This window comes from Cupressus sempervirens, chromosome 9 (genome assembly GCF_028749045.1).
Source record: "Cupressus sempervirens isolate cs-2001-9-10 chromosome 9, ASM2874904v1, whole genome shotgun sequence".
NCBI lineage: Eukaryota > Viridiplantae > Streptophyta > Pinopsida > Cupressales > Cupressaceae > Cupressus > Cupressus sempervirens.
Genome location: NC_143126.1, coordinates 660,150,713 through 660,162,863, shown reverse-complemented (window position 1 = coordinate 660,162,863; position 12,151 = coordinate 660,150,713).

The following is a 12,151-nucleotide window of genomic DNA, read 5'->3' as shown; positions in this document are numbered from 1 at the left end:
TGACACTACAATTTTTGGTAGTTGTGTATTGATGTAATAATGATGAAACACTTGAGATATTGTAAATATAAACCTTTTGATTTAATGTAAGAAACAAGGAAATTTTTAATTAATGTAATTAATGTGGAAGGACCTAAAAAATGATGTTTTTACTTAATACTGACACCAAACTTGCAATGTGCCCAATACTAGAAACTTGAGGGAGCTAAAAAATAATGTTTTTACTTAATACTAACCGTAGTGACATCTTTTTTCAACATATCATCAAGAATTCAAACTAAAATTTACCTCTATTTAATCCTCCTCTAGATATAAGGGTTGTGTGAGAAAAGATACAAAACTTTGATGTCTAGCCTCATGTGCACTAGTTGTTGCCTATGAGATACAAAAGCCTACTTTCTAATATCATGGAAATCAGTTTTGATTTTTTTTTATGAAAATAAGTAAAATGACAAATAAATGATACTTATACATACTATGGGGCTCTCACTACTAATGGAAATGCTAGAGGGTTTGTAATGTCAAATCTTCTTGGATCACCAGTAGCCACACCCTATACAATAAAGAGTGTAATTGAAATTTCATTAGCAAAAAAATTTTACAAGAATGCATCAATATGTAATCACTTTAAAAGTACCTAATTACATTTCCTTTGTCAATGGGTTGTACCTCACTCCCTGTACTTTGCCACCCCACTGATATGTGATACCTGCAAGAAAAAAGAAAGATTAGAAACCATACATGTTCCAATATCAAATACAAAAATAATTTATAACATGACATAATGTACCGTAGATGTCTCAAGGGCAAATGAAATAGGTAAAAGCATGACATCATCAACTTGTCTGAGCTCCTCCTCGGTCATCAACTAAACATGAATGAAGATCACATACATGTATAAGTCAGTATAGGTTAAAATTATTCAATTATAAAGATGAAATTTAAATCACATATTTCTTAACAAAAAAATGTATACATGTACCAACAAAGAAGGATCCTATGGCTCTACATGCCCCTCGTCTCTTACATTAGGGTGTGTAGTCTTTATAGGCACATTTGTTGTATCATCCTCCTCAAATAGAAACTACAATGGGACCTAGACAAATATTATTGCACGTCATGCAAGTGTGGGGCACACAAACATGTGATGGTCTCACCAATGATGAACTTGTGACACAAGGAGGCAACACTAACCTAGCCTAGGATATCAATAGGCTACTCAATCTATGGATGGCTCTAATAGTCCAAGAGCTAGCCTTTGATCAAGATGTTGCACTAGAGGAGGGGGGAGACATTAGTAGGGGGGGAAAAGTGCTAGCTTTCTTCCACTAGGAAAAGGATCTATCCTGAGGAGATCCTTCTCCCACACCTATGTTGAGTCTCATGCTCTAGTATTTCATCTTGTGGCCCAACACAAATTCAGCATAGAGTTTTCTAATGAAATAGAATGACACCTCTAAATTACTATGTGGAGGTTTGTCTAAAACCATCGACCAATGATCCTAAAATTTCACATACATAGCCTTATTTGTGCACCACTTAATTGATAATTTGGGTTTTGTGCAGTCTACTTTTTTACCAATTTTTGGTTTCACAAAAAGGTTAACTATATCTTCTTTACTTATATGTAGGGCTACAACCTCATCATAGTCCAACCCATCATCAAACATGGCATGCATTTTCTCACACCACTAAAGAGAAACATTTTGTTCATTGGTAAATGTCTAATTAATATTATCCACTATGGTGTTTAACGTGGATAACATGGGAGCCAATGTAGGTATAGTGTTATATGTGGTTTGCAAACCCCTTAGTTTAGTGTGATTTTCTTTTATCGAATATTCAATTTGAGGAGGGTTTTGAGCTTGTAGGGGATCATTTGGTGGATAATTTTAAGGGGGTACCATATCGTTTGGTGGAGGGTTTTAAGGAACATTATTTTGTGGTTCAATGTTATCAATATCATTCAGGTTAGCCATACCTATTAAATTACAAAGAATCCAAAAATTACTTTGTATTAATAGTTTATAAAAAAAATAAAAAAAATAAGTGATTCCTATTAAAATAAGACTAATTTTAAATATAATTAATTGAAAACCATCAAATAAACAAAAAAAATTACTCACTTGAATCGTATACCCATTTTCGTATCAGATACTGAAAATGGGGAGAAAAAATAGAAAATGATTGCTCTTGTTTTTAAAAAAAAAATTGTAGTAGTAGGTTTCAAGTATTCAATATATATCGGGTACTTGAAAATGGATCTAATACTCGATAAGGGTTGGTCTAACCTTTTTGCTTTGGTATCAAGATGGGTGGCAAAAATTCAGAGGAAATTTTGAAACACTTCTAAACATTTTAAAGCTCCACTTTTTATACATCACCACTTTTTGGCACACCACAATCCTATACATACGTGGTACCTATCCACTACATATGCCTTGTACATAGGAAAAAATAATGTATACATAGCTCACTGCATTGAACCAAGGAAGCATAATAACCAATACAAGAAATCCCCCACCTAATGTAGACAAGGGCATGAGGTGATAGACAACTGAAAAGAATGGCCAAGAATAACTTTATGCCAAGGAACCAAGATCAAGATACAAAAAAATTACATACTAGTGTTGTGAGGTGATCACACTCTAGGCATAAATCATGAGGATAATGTTGTTGAAGGAGCACTTGACAAAAGAAAATGGAAAACAAAAGAAAACTTCAACCCCCCAACCCCCATGACACTTTAGCAATGGTGCATGTACTTGTAATAAGAACAAGATGATAGATTCCAATAAAATAGATAAAAGATGACACTTTATCTCAGTGCATTTTCATAAATATGCTTACAAAAGATGTCAAAAAATATCAAAAGAAACATAAGGTTGATACAATAAAAAGTACATCTCAAGATGAGTCATACCATTTAACACAAACGATCCCTGAACCTAAAACATCCAAGATATCCACCCAAGTGAAAAATATAAAAAATAAATATAATAAACCTGGAGAAGAATTTGGAAAAATATAGCATCACAAGAAAGAGCATAGAATAGGCTTTTCAACGATATAAATTCTTGAAACATGGAGGTCAGATGCTCAAGATATGTCCCCTAGAATATATAAAAGAATATTTAACTTTGACTACACAAAATGGCAACCAAATAATATCAAAATCCAAAATTTCTACACCAACATGATGGGCTTGGAACTAACTTTCTGGCAATATCTCATTTTTTAAAAATGGAGTTCATATGCGCAAGATAAGAGCAAACAATTGAAGGTTTCTCTTAAAGGGTTTGAAGGGCATGCATGAGTGATGATGTAGTATTGATGTCATTATTTTATAGTAGAATGACTAGCACTATAAAAATATAGCCCTTGGCTGGGAAATGGTCGCTGGAAAAACTAGGCTCATCGAGAAAAAAATTGGTTGCTAGGATAAAATTCTGTCCACCGTAAGAACTAGCCATTGTTGAAAAAAACTAGTGGCCAATTTTTTCTCATTCGCTAAAAAATGAAATTGTACAGCCAAAAAGTAGTGGTGGCTATCAGTGGGGCCTAAGTAGTGATTGAGCGTTGACATTCTATCGATGGAGGTGGCACATGGGTCAAGAGTAGGTGACATCCAGATGACAAAGAGCCACATGGTAGTTAGAGAGAGGTGGGCTGCCAAGCAGATGACAATGCGCTTCAGAAGGAGGCCATGGGTCTGTGGGGCCATGACTCCATGTGGAGTCTCCACAACCCCCTTTCAAATTATAATTTTTTTGTTAAATAGAAAAACTCCCTCCCCCCACCTGCATAAATATTATTCTTACTATTTTGCTAAAAGATAAAAAAAAATGAACCCCTCCTTTTTGAAAAAAATCAATGCCACATTATTTTTTGAGCAACTGCCTCATGATGCATGTCTAAGGCCTTGAGATAAGTTTTTTGCCTCAAATTTTAACTATGGCCAAATGAGATGTGTCATATATGAAAATGAGGGTTTTTGGGTGCTACAAACCAAACAATGAGGTTCCTTTGGACTCAACATACTCCAAAAAATAACTACCCTCCAGATCCCACCAAAAGGAGCCTCTAAAACCTTCAAACCATTGAAGCTCCAAAAACCTCTTCAAAATAGGAACAAGTTGTGGCTTATCTACGCTTTGATAACATGTAAGAATATGGATCTGATACAATGTAAGAACTACATAGATTTGATACCATGTAGAAGTTAAGAAAACCAATTCTATAGAACCCAAATGATCAACTGCAAGAAAATAACTTGTTACAAAGATGAGCAAAGCAAAAAGAAAGAAGTTTCTCTAAAAAATAAAGATAAATTTTAGAGAATAAAAATGAGGAATGATTTCATAATGAGAAAAGTTTCTCAAGCTACAAAATACAAGAGAGATCAAATCCTTATAAAAGAAGATCATGCAACCCTAAAGAAACCTTAAAGGGGAAATAATATTTAATAATATAAGTAATTATTAAATGTAAACTATGCATAAAGGAAAATATTAAGAAGTGAGAAAATGTAAATAAACTTTTACTCTAACAATTTGTAATCCAAATTAAGGCAAGGTTTTAGAGGTTAGCTTACTCTTGCGGGGATGCAATTCCTTGTCTTCACCATTGGGTTTTGAAGGATTTTGAGTTTTTTTGGATGTGGTAACTTTTATGACCAACAACTTAGTGGACTTAGTCTCATAGGGTGAAGCACCATGTCTTCAGTAGAGGTCACCCATCCTAATATTGATCCAACTCAAACCTACATAGCTATATATTTGCCTCCAAATTTTATAATTCTAAACAATCCTAAAAATAGTAATAAAAAATTAATATTTTAAATTCTTGTACCACATTCTTTGAATGTAAATGAAAGGTAAATTTCCATTAATGTGATTACTCTCAAATTTCTCTATTCTTGAACATAATCCAATAGCTAGAAAAATTATGATGCAAATCTTTGATTGTAAGTCTCAACAATACATATATGCAATGAAGAATAAATTAACCTACCTTCCATCATATATCTTGTGCAAAACCTACATTTTTTGAGAGGGGGGCGAATGCACCAAGTTGTGGTGCCAAAAAGATGACACCTTTTTTTTCTTCAAAATTTCCAATAGTGTGTAGGCGCTATAGCAAGCACGTGCTATGGCTTGGTCTTAGGCTTGTTGAGCCCAAGCCATAGCGCATGTGCACTATGGGATTCTCCATAGCACGTGTGTGTATGTGCTATTAGAAATCACGTATAATCGTAGAAACCCTTACTCTCTCCCCTCTCTCCCTCCCTCTCCCTTTCTCTCCATTTCTCCCTCCCTCTCTCCCTACCCATTCTCTCTCTCTCCCTCTCTCTCTCCCTCCCCCCTCCCTCCTTCCCTCCCTCCCTCCCTCTCTCTCTCTCTCTCTCTCTCTCTCTCTCTCTCTCTCTCTCTCTCTCTCTCTCTTTCCCTACCCCATCCTCTCTCTTTCTTTGCATCCTATCCTATACTCTTTCCCCCATCCCCTACTCTCTCTGTCTCTCTATCCCAACCCCATGTTAGGATAAACCACGGACAGAAATAAAAACTACATGCAAATATAACCAATAACAGAAAATAATAGAACACACAGAAATGAACACAAGGCACCAAGATTTAACGTGGTTCACCCAATCCCTGGGCTATGTCCACCAAACATCAAGTCTGATCTTATTACAATCCAGTGATTACAACCTGATTACAATCTGTAATCCCTTACAGCTCAATACCGCCGCAAGAACCAATTTCGTATCACCACATATAAAAAATACCCAACCCTAAGCCATTTTTATACAAGTATTAAACCGCTTTAGGGTTATAACATGTCGGCCATAATATGTCGGCTACTTCCCAAAAAAAAAAAAAATTTGGGGCAATGCCCTGAACCCCACTATTTATGAAGTATGTACAGTACTTTCCTGATCAGTCACCACAATCTAACAATCTCCCACTTGGGGACCGATCAGGCTCCACACTAAACAACAATCTCCCACTTGGAGACTGATCTTGTAGCAATAAAACTACCGCATGGGGCTCCCACTGGATCAAACCACCCTGGACTTTGTTGTTCTTTTATTCACATTTAGTCTAAAAGACCAACTAAAGCTGAAGAGGAGTTCAGCTTCTCCCTTGTTCAACCTTTGTCAACATATTTGCTGGATTTTCATTGGTATGTATCTTCTCTAGCTTTAATTTTCCATCCTCCAAAACTGACCGAATGAAATGGTACCGCAACTGTATGTGTTTGGTCTTAGAATGCAGAGCTGAATTCTTAGCAAGATGAATGGCACTCTGACTATCTGTGAACAAATAATTATCCTTCTGAGGATGTCCCAATTCTTCCAAGAAGAACTGAAGCCATATCATCTCTTTGGCTGCCTCTGTAGCAGCAACATACTCTGCCTCTGTAGTGGAGAGAGCAATAATCTTCTGTAGCCTAGAAACCCAGCTCACGGCTGCCCCACCAACAGTAAAGACATAACCTATAGTACTTCGCCTGGTATCAATATCCCCAGCCAAATCTGAGTCAACATAGCCCTGTAAATCAGTAGTAGAGCCCCCAAAGTGTAAACACTTATTGGATGTTCCTCTCAAATATCTGAGAATCCACTTGACAGCATTCCAATGCTCAAATCCTGGATGACTCATATACCTGCTAATGACTCCCACTGCATGTGCAATATCTGGCCTAGTGCATACCATAGCATACATCAAACTTCCTACAGCTGAAGCATAGGGTACCTTGGACATCTTATCCTCCTCTTCTTGTGTCTTGGGACACATCTCCTTAGTCAATTTCAAATGACCAGGTAAAGGTGTGCTGACAGCTTTAGCATTCTCCATAGAGAAACATTGCAACACCTTCTCAACATAATCAGCTTGAGATAGCGTCAATGTTCTATTCTTCCTATCTCTGCAAATCTTCATACCAAGGATTTGTTTTGCTGCCCCCAAATCCTTCATAGCAAATGCATGTGCTAATTGGCATTTCAGCCCCTTAATATGATCCATGTTAGACCCATCTATAAGCATATCATCAACATATAAACATAAAATAATGTAGCTATCATCATCCAACCTCTTAAAATAAACACAGTAATTTGGATGACACCTATTATATCCACGCTCATGCATAAAACTGTCAAATTTCAGATACCATTGCCGAGGTGCTTGCTTCAAGCCATATAAACTTTTCTTCAATTTGCACACTAAGTTCTCCTTACCTTTGACCTCAAAACCCTGTGGCTGAGCCATATATATTTCTTCATCCAAATCACCATGAAGAAAGGCTGTTTTAACATCCATCTGCTCTAAATGCAAATCTTCAGTAGCCACAAGACTTAAAACAATACGAATAGAAGTCATTTTAACAACAAGAGAAAATATCTCATCAAAATCAATTCCCTTTTTTTGTGCAAATCCTTTTACAACTAACCTGGCCTTAAATCTTTTCTTACCTCCTTCCTCTTCTTTCAACCTATAAACCCATTTATTCTGTAAAGCCTTTTTACCTGCAGGCAACTTGCACAAATCCCATGTCTTATTTTTCAGCAAAGAGTCCATTTCATCTTTCATTGCAGACTCCCACTGAATCTTAGTATCCACCTGCACAACTTCATCATAACTTTCAGGTTCACCAGCATCAGTAAGTAAAATAGAATACAAAGAGGGAAAAAACCTTTGTGGAGGTCTAATTGGCCTTGTTGACCGTCTAACATTCACTGGTGTGTGTGGTATTTGTTGTTGCAGTTGTTGCACATCATGAGGAATGGCTGGAACATCAGCTTTTGGAGTATCATCCAGCACTACATAATCATCTTCTTTCTTCTCATGTTGCTGCAACATATCTTTGTACAACACTTTTTCATTGAATATGACATCCTGGCTTCTTATAATTTTATGATTTTCAAAATACCAAAGCCTATAGCCAAATTCATTAATGCCATATCCAACAAAGACACATTTCTTTGATTTAGCTTCTAGCTTGGTTCTATTTTCAGAGTCTATATGAGCAAAAGCTTCACAACCGAAGGTCTTGAGAAAAGAATAACTCACCTTCTTACCAATCCATGCTTCCTCTGGAATACCATAGCCCAAAGGAGTAGAGGGACCTCTATTAATCAAATATACTGTAGTATTGATAGCCTCCACCCACATGTGTAAGGGCAACCCAGCATGCAACCTCATGCTCCTTGCACACTCCATTATAGTCCTGTTCATGCGTTCAGCCACTCCATTTTCCTGTGGAGTCCTTGGAACAATTTTTTTTCTACGAATACCATTAGTGGAGCAATAATCTTCAAATTCATGACTACAATACTCACCACCATTATCAGATCTGAGACATTTTAATTCCTTACTAGTCTCATTTTCAACCAAGCATCTCCATTTCTTAAAAGTTTGAAATACATCAGATTTTTTGTCTAAGGAAATAAACCCATACTTTTCTAGTTGCGTCATCAATAAATGTAACATAATAATGAGAGCCACCAAGGGAAGATACCTGAGCCGGTCCCCATACATCTGTATGCACAAGCTCTAATTTCTCCTTCTTGTTTTCCTTCCCTGTCTTTACAAAACTCACTCTCTTTTGTTTTCCATACACACAACTTTCACAGAAATCCATATTCACACATTTTAGACCTGGTAAAACTTTCCTTGAATGAATTAATTTCATACCTTTCTCACTCATGTGCCCAAGTCTATTGTGCCACATCGCTGTATCAAAATCTACAGCAGCTATTTGTTCTCCCTGCTCAACTATAGTAATTGTTCCTGAATATTCATTTTTCTCAGAAACAATCAAAGTAGAAGGAACAATATGACCTGTACAAAGATATAAGGTGCCTACTTTCACACCTTTTGCTACTACAAGGGAACCTTTTGAAACCTTCCAATTTTTATCATTAAAAGTAACTACACAACCCTCATCACTGAGTTGCCCTGCTGAAATTAAATTTCTACTTAGTTTTGGAACATGTCTTACCTCATGTAGTAGCCAATGATTCCCATTCTGCAACTTAATCTTAATTTTTCCCTTTCCAACAATCTGACAGGGTTCATTATCCCCCAAATAAACAAGCCCAAAATCCCCTTGGACATAATCAATGAAATAACCTCTATGAGGTGTAGCATGAAAAGAAGCACCAGAATCTAAAACCCATGAATCATCAACACTCTCTAAAGACAGAAGCAAAGCATCCTCTTCGGATTTGTTACTTACCACATTTGCCTCTTTGTCTCGATCTGATTTATCTCCTTCATTTTTCTTTCGAGTCCAGCAATCTTTCTTTTTGTGCCCTGGTTTCCCACAGTACCAGCAATCATTTGGTCCTCTCGATTGAGACCTCCTCCCCTTTGACTTTCCTCTTGATTTCCCATGATTTCCAGAGTTACTTCCTCTTTCAGTCGTTCTGCCTCTGCTTTGTGCATTTAAAGCACTTCCTGATGTAGATCCACCTGAGGATTTTCTACGAGTTTTCTCACTTAAAATAACATCGATCACATCATCATATTTTAGGGTACTAGATCTAGGAACAGAATTACTCACCGCCATTACCAAGCCATTCCAGCTTTCAGGCAAAGAACAGAAAATCAAGAGAGCCCTAATTTCTTCATCAAAATTGATACCCACAGAAGATAATTGACTAGTAATAGTATTAAACTCATTTAAATGATCTGCAACAGATCCACCTTCTGCCATTTTCATATTAAATAAATGCTTCATGAGAAATACCTTATTTGAAGCGAAGGGCTTTTCATACAGTGTCGCTAGGGTTTTTATCAAATCTTTTGTCGTCTTTGCTTTTGTAATATTAAATGCCACGATGGTGCCAAGCATAATCGAATGCTTCCGAGTGCCTTTCTGTCCAAAAGATCCCATTCAGCCTCTGACATAGTTCCCTGATTCTTGGCTTTTCCTTCCAACCACTTCCATAAATCCTTTTGATATAAATAGTCTTCCATTTGCATCTTCCATAACTGGAAGTTCTTCCCATTAAACCTGTCAACCCTCAACTTACCCTCATCTGCCAATTTCCCCCCTCTCTCTCTCTCTCCCCATCCCTCCCTCCCTCTCCCTCTCCCTACCCCATCCTCTCTCTTTCTTTGTATCTTATCTCATACTATTTCTCTCTTCCCCTCCCCCCCGCTCTCTCTCCCTCCCTCCCTCCCTCCCTCCCTCCCTCTTTCTCTCCCTCTCTCTCCTTGACCCATCCCCTACTCTATGTATGTCTCTCTCTTTCAATGCATCCTATCCTATGTACTCTTTGAACCCTCATCCCCTACTCCCTTTCTCTCTCCTATCCCATCTCTCTCTCTCTCTCTCTCTCTCTCTCTCCCATACTCTATATCCCTCTCTCTTTCCATGCATCATATCCCACATACACTTTGAACCCCCATCCCCTTCTCTCTCTCTCTCTCTCTCTCTCTCTCTCTCTCTCTCTCTCTCTCTCTCTCTCTCTCTCTCTCTCTCTCTCTCTCCCCCTCACCCTCTCCCTCTCCCTCTCTCTCTCTCTCTCTCTCTCTCTCTCTCTCTCTCTCCCCCTCCCCCTCACCCTCACCCTCTCCCTCTCTCTCTCTCTCTCTCTCTCTCTCTCTCTCTCCCCCTCTCCCTCTCTCCCTCTCCCTCACCCATCCCCTACTTTATGTCCCTTTGTCTCTTTTAATGCATTCTATCCTTTGTACTCTTTGAACCCTCATCCCCTACTCCCCATCACACTCTCCATTTCTCTCTCCTATCCCTCACTCTCCTTCCTCTCTCTCTCTCTCTATCTCTTTCTTTGCATCATATCCCATACTCTTTCCACCATCCCCCCCCCCTCTCTCTCTCTCTCTCTCTCTCTCCATCCCCTACTCTATGTCTCTCTCTTTCTCTTTCTATGCATCCTATCCCATGTACTCTTTGAAGTCCCATCCTCTACTCCCTATCAATCTCTCCCTATGTCTCTCCTATCCACTACTCTCTCTCTCTCTCTCTCTCTCTCTCTCTCTCCCCTCTCCGTCTCTCTGTCTCTCTGTCTCTCCCCCTCTCTCTCCCTCTCCCATCCACTACTCTATGTCCCTCTCTCTCTCTCTCTCTTTCTATGCCTCCTATCCCACGTACTATTTGAAACCCATTCCCTACTCTCTCTCTCTCTCTCTCTCTCTCTCTCTCTCTCTCTCTCTCTCTCCCTCCCTCCCTCCCTCCCTCTCCTACTCTCTTGAGCTCTATCTCTATTTATCTCACTCTCCTCCCTTTCTCCCTCTCTATTCCCTACTCTCTCTTACTTTCTCACTCTACCTTAATCCCCCCTTCTCTCTCTCTCCCCTCTCTCCTTCTTCCTCTCCCCCACTCTCTTGAGCTCTATCTACTCTCTATTCCTTACTCTCTCTTACTCTCTCACTATACCTTAATCCACCATCCCCCTCTTGTGTGTGTGTGCGCATCCTATTCTATGCTTTTTCCCCATTCCCTTATCTCTTTCCAGCCTTCTCTCTCACTCTACATCATATCCCTTACTATCTCCCCATCCTCTACTCTCTTACTCTCTACCCTCTCTCCCTCTCTACCACTCTCCTTATACATCCTCTCTATTGAAATTGAAGGCTTAAATAGTGTGTAAGCACTATAGCGTGTATGCGCTATTTAAGCCTTGAATTTTAAAATTCTTTAAATAATGTGTACGCACTATTGTGTGTACACACTATCTAAAGCATTGGATACCACCAATGCTAAGGCTTGGATTTTCCTTGGGGATCCAACCCAAAGGTTTGGAGGCTCCAAACTAGTCTGAGACGTGTTTTGCAGCAAGCATACAAAAAGTGCTTGATTCACTAGTACATTTGAGACCATTTTTTGACCATTATTGGTTGAAATTTCAACCCAATTTTTGACCAAACTTTGACCAACCCATTGGTCAGAATTTTGACCAACCTTCTGGTTGGTTGAAATTTTGACCAATACGTTGGTCAAAAAACCTCCATAGAAATGGTGCAAGTTCTGCCAGGAATTGGTCGAAATTTTGACCAATGAAGGTAGAAAATTTTGACCAATAAAGGTAGAAATTTTGACCAATGAAGGAAAAAAATTTCAACCAATAAAGGTAGAAATTTTAACCAATTAAGGTCAAAAATTTTGACCAACGAAGGTAGAA